This window comes from Chlorocebus sabaeus, chromosome 21 (assembly GCF_047675955.1).
Source record: "Chlorocebus sabaeus isolate Y175 chromosome 21, mChlSab1.0.hap1, whole genome shotgun sequence".
In the NCBI taxonomy this organism is placed as follows: domain Eukaryota; kingdom Metazoa; phylum Chordata; class Mammalia; order Primates; family Cercopithecidae; genus Chlorocebus; species Chlorocebus sabaeus.
Genome location: NC_132924.1, coordinates 115,645,662 through 115,652,508, shown reverse-complemented (window position 1 = coordinate 115,652,508; position 6,847 = coordinate 115,645,662). Strand labels below are relative to the sequence as shown.

The 6,847-nt window shown below is 43.6% G+C and overlaps 1 long non-coding RNA gene across 1 annotated transcript; it reads left to right on the top strand.

The window, feature by feature from the left end:
* Positions 1-524: 524 nt before the first annotated feature.
* Positions 525-2,267, top strand: LOC140709714 (uncharacterized). The gene is made up of 2 exons (XR_012090450.1): positions 525-632; positions 1,875-2,267. It is a non-coding gene; the product is annotated as an uncharacterized lncRNA (long non-coding RNA).
* Positions 2,268-6,847: the final 4,580 nt, after the last annotated feature.

Genomic DNA, 6,847 nt, shown 5'->3' with positions numbered 1-6,847 from the left:
AAGCACACATCTGGGACTCTGCAGTCACTCTTGTTATGAAGTTACCCAGGAAGTGACAAGCTGCAAGAAGATGCAGTAGAGAAGCGGGCACACTGAGGGCACAGGAAACCTAAGCTCTGTTGGTTGGGAGAGCTCTGCACTCAGTAGGACAGAAGACGTGCCTTCCAAACAACTAAAAGCTTCCCTTGAAGGAGTGAAACCTGGGTGGGGCCTGCAGCTCTCAAATCAAAGCTAAGGCAGGAAGTTTATATACAGAATGTCAGTGACTCTACCAGGCTGTGCCAAGCTGCTGGCACAGAGATACAGGGCCGAGTCCCCCAGCAACAAGGCGCTCACATTCAGCTCAGAGCTATAGTTAGGGAACTGGCGACCTGAGAATCGATCAGGGAAGTTGCCTCTTCCTCTCTCTTCCTTCTCATAATACTCAAAGATAAATTGGGGTCCCTGACCCAGGGCCTGTTGGTACCAGTACACACTGCTGTGCCCAGATATAGGAGAGCATCTCAGAGTCACTTGCTGTCCTCTCATTTTGATCAGGTGTGTGGGACTTTGGGTGACTCCAGTGTCCACTGGGTCTGTGGGAAAAGCAGATGGAGGATGAGCCAGGAGACAGCCTGGAGGCCCTCCCCGAGGTAAAGTGGAGGACACAGGGATGGGAAAGCTGAGAATGGGGTTGCTGTACAGTGCACAGGACTCACCTGCTCCCAGGAGACAAAGCAGCGCCCAGCAGAGGAGCCCGGGGCCCATGGCACAGTGGGGCAGGCAGCACTGCACCTGATGCAGGGCTTGGTCCTCCTGGGGAACAGCTGAGCGAGTTCTGGTCCTTGATTTTCCTGATGGGAGGGATATCCTGTGATGTCACTGTCCTGTGTACTCCCAGTGCAGGTTTCCTTAGGTCTAGTGCTCCACAGACGCTGTGCTCTCTACCTGTCCTGCAGAGCTGGAGGGATGGGTGAAGGCAGAAGCTTCTGCGATGATACAGTTGCTCCTCTGCCTACACTGCCCCAGCTCACAGGCTGCCCAATTGCCCTGTCACCGTCCTCTGACCTAGTGCTGTGGTGCTCCATGCTGGAGCTCACACACCTGCCCATCAGTGGAGGGTGAGGAGCCTGTGATTAAACCTCAGGTTCCAGCTCTTCCTGGCTGTCCTCACAACATCTTTCTGATGCTAGATTCACACCAATGTTTCTTATTATATTTTCTTGTCCCAGACAACATTCCCAGCCCCTTTCGTCAGTGACCAGTGGTTCAGAGTCCCCAAGATTTAGTCTGTCTGATCAGATCCAAAGCAGACCTGTGTTATCTGTAAATTATTTAAGAGTACAGATTCCTCAGAAATAATTTTAGGACTTTAACAGCTCACAGCATAGAGTTTGGCATGTGGGAGACAGGACAGCAGAGGGAGGTAGGGTCACCATCTGTGCTGGTTTGCAAAAGCTATTCCCATGGCTCCCTTCCTGCTGGGTTAAATTTCCTGGTGGCTAAAAGTAGTCACACAGTAGCCTGAATGCTTTGCCGCTTAGATATTTCTTTCAGCAGATATACTAGCAAATGGCTCATCATTTCTATATTCCATAAAGTTCTAGAACAGGACACAGCTTTGCCAAGGTTTTTGCTACTTATAACAAGGATGGCATTTGCTTCAATTTCCGATACCTTGTTCCTCATTTACCCCTGAGCCTTCACCAGAAGTGCCCTTTATGCTCTGTTTTCAGGAATCTTGGCTTTTGCTAGTCTGCTCCTCCCAGTTCTTTCAACCTCTATCCATTAGCCACTTCCCATTAACCAAAGCTGCTTCTACATTTTCAGAAATTATATCAACGGCATCACTCTCGGTACCATATTTTCTTTCAATTTCTTTCCTACTGCTATAGAGAAACACTATGGACTGGGCAATTTACCAAGACAAGAGGTTTATTTGGCTTATAGATCTGGAGACTGGGAAGTCCAAGATCAAAGGGCCATAACTGATGAGGGCCTCCTGCTGTTATCCAAGGCAGAAGGAAGGGGAAGCAAGCACCGAAGTCAAAGAAAATGGCTGAATTCATCCTTTTTATCAGAAACCCATTCCCAAGACCACTAATTCACTCCCACAATAAGGGCATTGATCTCTTTCTAAGGGCAGATCCCTCCTGACCTAGTTATAGCTGTCATAATCCCAATACCATTACACTGACAAGTTTCAACATGAGCTTCTGTGGGGACACACAAGCATAGCACACACATCTACACTAAGAGTCATTATTTCCACTCTTAAGTCTATATATATATATAAAAGAAAAAAAAGAATGCATATGCCCACAGGAAAGAATCCCACAATATGTTCACAACAACTTCATTCCTAATAGTTGAAGACAGGAGTAACGTGGATCTCCATCAACAGGAGCGTGGATCAACAAGCTGTGGTATATTTATTCAATGGAATATTAGTCTTAAGAAAGAATGACCTACTGATACAACAATATGAATACACTTCAGAAATAGTAATTTTGGAGAAAAACAACTCAATAAAAATATGATTCCATTATATGAAGCTCAAGAATAGACAAAGCTACTCAATAGTGATAAAAATAGAAAAGTTTTTATCCCTAAGATAGAAATTGATTGGAAAAGAGCATGAGGACACTTTCTTGAATGATGGAAATTTTTTTTTAATAATCATTTCAGTTACTGTAGCACTGGCATATGCATTTGTCAAAATGTATGAGGATGTCCTTGTATTAATATTTGTGTTTTACTCTCTATTAATTATACCTTAATAAAAAGTATTACTAAAAATTAAACAGCTAAATTGCATAAAAGATGGGAGTCATATACAAATGTATGCTTGTATTCTGCACAGCCCAATTTAAAAATGAATCACACAAAAATAGGAAAAGACAGGAATACACCTATCTGTGTAAGATATGGAGAACGTGAGAAGTGCTCAGTGACTGAAATAGGCAACATTGAAATTTGGCAACAAAATAAGCTCAAGTGACGAGTGGGCTGAAAAATGAGTGAGGATCAATATCAAGGAAAGCTGTAGACAAACAAAAACTTTCTAAAAATATCTTCATATGCTGTTGAAATCACTCTGAGAACCCTGAGCTGCTATACATTTCATAACTTGGGAAAGTGGGCATTCATCAGTCTCACAATTGAGCCTTTCCTTTCTTTTTGCCTTTCAGCAGATTGGCCAATTGATGAACTGATTTTTTGCCCAGCAAGTAGCCTGCTCCCCTCTTTGCGAGTGGGATCCTGGGTGACCCGGGCCTCCCCCTTTGGCAGCCTCACAGAGGGGAGTTGGGCACAGCACAGACACACGGGTTCTGTCCATGGGGGGTTTGCACTCCCTGTGAAGCCCAGCTATGGACCTCCCAGTCCTGCAGTTAATGGATCCCAACTAAAGAAACCTTACCTCTAAGTGTCCGCTTTACTTGTAAGTGCTAAAGAGAGGTACAGGCTGGAGAAAAATAAAATGTTTGCTCAATATTATTCTGTAATATTTTACAAGAAAATCAATTGAGAAATTCATGCATTTTCATCCAAGGCAACATCATGAGGATAATAGCTGAATTCCTTCCTTAATCTACCCGGAGAAGACACAAACACTGCTCTATGCCCACAAATACTTTAGTAGAGACTTATTTGTAGTCTATTTTTGATAATTCTACTAGTCAATTATCTTCAGGTCCAACAGCACAGTTTGATTCATCTACTAACATTTTCCTTCCGTAGTCTGTTTACTTAGGTGTTTTAGAACTTGTTCTCAATATTTTTTGCCCTCCGGAGAACACATACTTGGTGTCCAATGGATTCTCAGCCAAGGTGATGTTATCAGTACGACTTATAAACTTGCAGAATCCCAGATCACTCAAGCACGTTAAAGGTGTTGCCTGGTGAGACCTGCAGGGAAGATGAGGTGCAGCAGAGATGCACTGGGCTCAGGGCACAACCTGCCCCTAGCTTTCCAATGTTCCTCTGAGACATTTGCTCCCCTGTACCTGCCCCTGATACCAAGGCTGCCCGGCAAAAATTCTTCAACTGTATTTGTCATTAAAGATTAGAGGGACTTCCTGCCTCTTGCACAGCTGTAGTTAGCCTAGCAATAACTGAAAACTGCTGCAACATCTGCATAATATTGGATCCAAGCCCTAATTTTTCTAAACCCTTTCCCTCCTAGACTGCTCTCCCAGATTCCCCAGAGCCCTTTCGATCTCAGCAGACCACCATGCCATCTTGTGGCCAATAAGTGAAGTTTCATCATTGTTTCTTCTGCAATGGCCCAAGGAATGCTGGGAAGTATCTGCAGAGTGAGCTGCCAGAATATTCCAGAAGTGCCATCCCGCACGTTTTATGAGCAGCTTCCCTAAACCCTAATTCCAACATTAGTTCTAACCCTAATTATTGCTTTGAGTTACCAATCTTAATATCCCACCCTCATTCTGAATAACTCTTATCACATAGCTCCAGTTATAGTCTAACTTTTTCTCCCTTAAAACTACCATCTAAAGAAAGAGGAACAGAATGAGAGGAATGAAAGGAAGTAGTATTTGGTTTTATATAGTAAGAAAACACGGACGCTGAAGCACAAAGAGATTATTTAATCTGAATCACTAAAGATAAACAAAAACGTCCTCCAAAAGTGACAATGTTACACCAAAAGTATAGATCAGCAAAAGATGAAGTCAAATGTCTATTAATGAAAAGTAAAATTGAAATATATAAAATGAGACCTCTTACAAGGCAACAAGCAATGGTGGCAGGAGCAGTACCTAATGCAGAAAATAAGGATGGATATAGCTAAGACTAGCAAAGTAGCTGCTACAGGAAATGATCACCATGTAAAATGCACATCCATTGACCTGAGCACCAAACACCGAAGAGATGATTCTGGAAGAGGCAGAGGAGCAGCGGGAGATGAGAACACGCTGGTGCTGAATAGCATCATAAGGAAGCAAATCAGCCTGGGGACTGTGGATTAGATGACTTTGCTTTCTCCTGTTTCCTGTGACAGCTGAACTGGACCATTTTCCTCTCCAAGGATTTGTTCTTGCACCCTGAGTTAAATGCCCCTGGGACTTGTTCCTCCTCAGCTTCCCATGGGCGAACTCCCTCTCCCTCCTTGTTCAGCACGGTCTGAAGGAGAGGTCATCTCTCCCTCCCCTTCAATCCCACAGTACTGGGGATTGGCACAGACCTTGCAATTAGCATTGACCTCTCATGGCATGCTCACATGCCTCCTAACTGTGCCTTTTCATTTCCACTAGACTGAAAGTTAGCTGTGGGCAATGAAAAGTAACACCTTTATCATAGAATGCACGTGACTGCTCTCAAAATTATTGCTGTTTCTTTCACTGCCTTGGGTTATAGCTGAACAGGAAAAATAGGCACAATTTCTTAATGTGACTTAACCAAAAAAAACCTTCCCAAGTGCCAAAAACAATATAACTACCAAGGAATTGCTCTCCTCATTGGTGAGATGGCAAATCAAACAAACAAACAAACAAACAAACAAAACAACAAAGAAAATATTATCAAATGCTTCAGTGGAGACCTAGAATTCCAGTCCCTCTTATACAAACATTATTGTACGGCCTCCCTCTAACTAAGAGACAGGCAGAGCCATCCCTGTGCCCTGCACCTGGCAGGAAAGCCCTGCTGGAGTCTGTGGGGAGCTGGCGAGGATGAACCTTGGTGATTCCGCCCCCAGAGCAGAGATTCTCAGGGAACTCTGGACAACTTCCAGGGACTGAGGTGGAGAGTGGCCATACTCAGTCTTGGAGAGGAGAATACTTAGGGTGTGATCCTTCTGACCTCTCAGCCTAAAGTAAAACCAGAGTCATTCCTGACAAGTGGAACTGCTTAGTTTCCAAAGCAAAATAGTCCTTGTTATAGGGTCTGTTGGTGACACAGAAGAAGTTGCTGCTTGCCCATCTCTGTTCCCAATGACTCCAGCATCTAAATATTCTATGCGAGGAAAGAAAATTTGTAAATAATGAACAGGTTCAGTGATACCTTTAGTTACACTCAAAATAGTTGTCATGCTCCAGACTGCCATGCTTGAAGGAGACAAAGAATTACGGAGCAAGAGAATTTGGAGGTTGAATAAAAATAGGCACAATTGAGGCCCCAGAAGATGATGGACTCTCAGAGCAAGAGTAGATAGGAGGAAAATTCTGAGTCCTTTTGGCCCCAAAAGACATGGCATTACAGGGACATCAGAAAATACTCCAGTGATGTGCTGCTAAACTGAGTGTCTGTGAAGGTGGGGGCATGGCTGGTAACATTTCCTAATTTCTGTTTTGTCAGCATCCCCACCATGGCAGACTTCAAGCTCCCATCATGGCTTCACTCAATAGGGAGCTGCGACAATTATGCCTATTTGGTTCTTGTGAGTCATACAAGTTGACTCCAGCACATCCCTAGACTCAAGAGCAAAGCTTTCAAAGTTCTTCAATGCTTCCTACTCAACACACTAAAAATGAGGCCACAGCAACTATAGCAAACCTCCTTATTTTCATAATAGGATCAGAGTGTGTGATCTGGGGTCTTGGAATGGACAAAGGGAAGTTTGTGCTGAGAAAGGATTTCTAAGTCCTCTCAAGCTGCCGAGATCACAGAGCAAAGAGTTATGATGGTTGGTTGGGACCTGCTAGTCTTTTACTTGAAGTAATTGCAATGAAATGTTTTTCTGCTTAACTTAAGAAAACAGAATGATTTCAATAAAGCAGAAACCCTATTCCTTTCTATTTGTTCATTAGTAACGTCTGCCGCTTGCTCCTCTTGCATGTTCATTCTCAGTATAAATTGGAAGCCCTGCTCGCTTTTATTACATGTTCTTGCACCACCGTTTACAACTGTG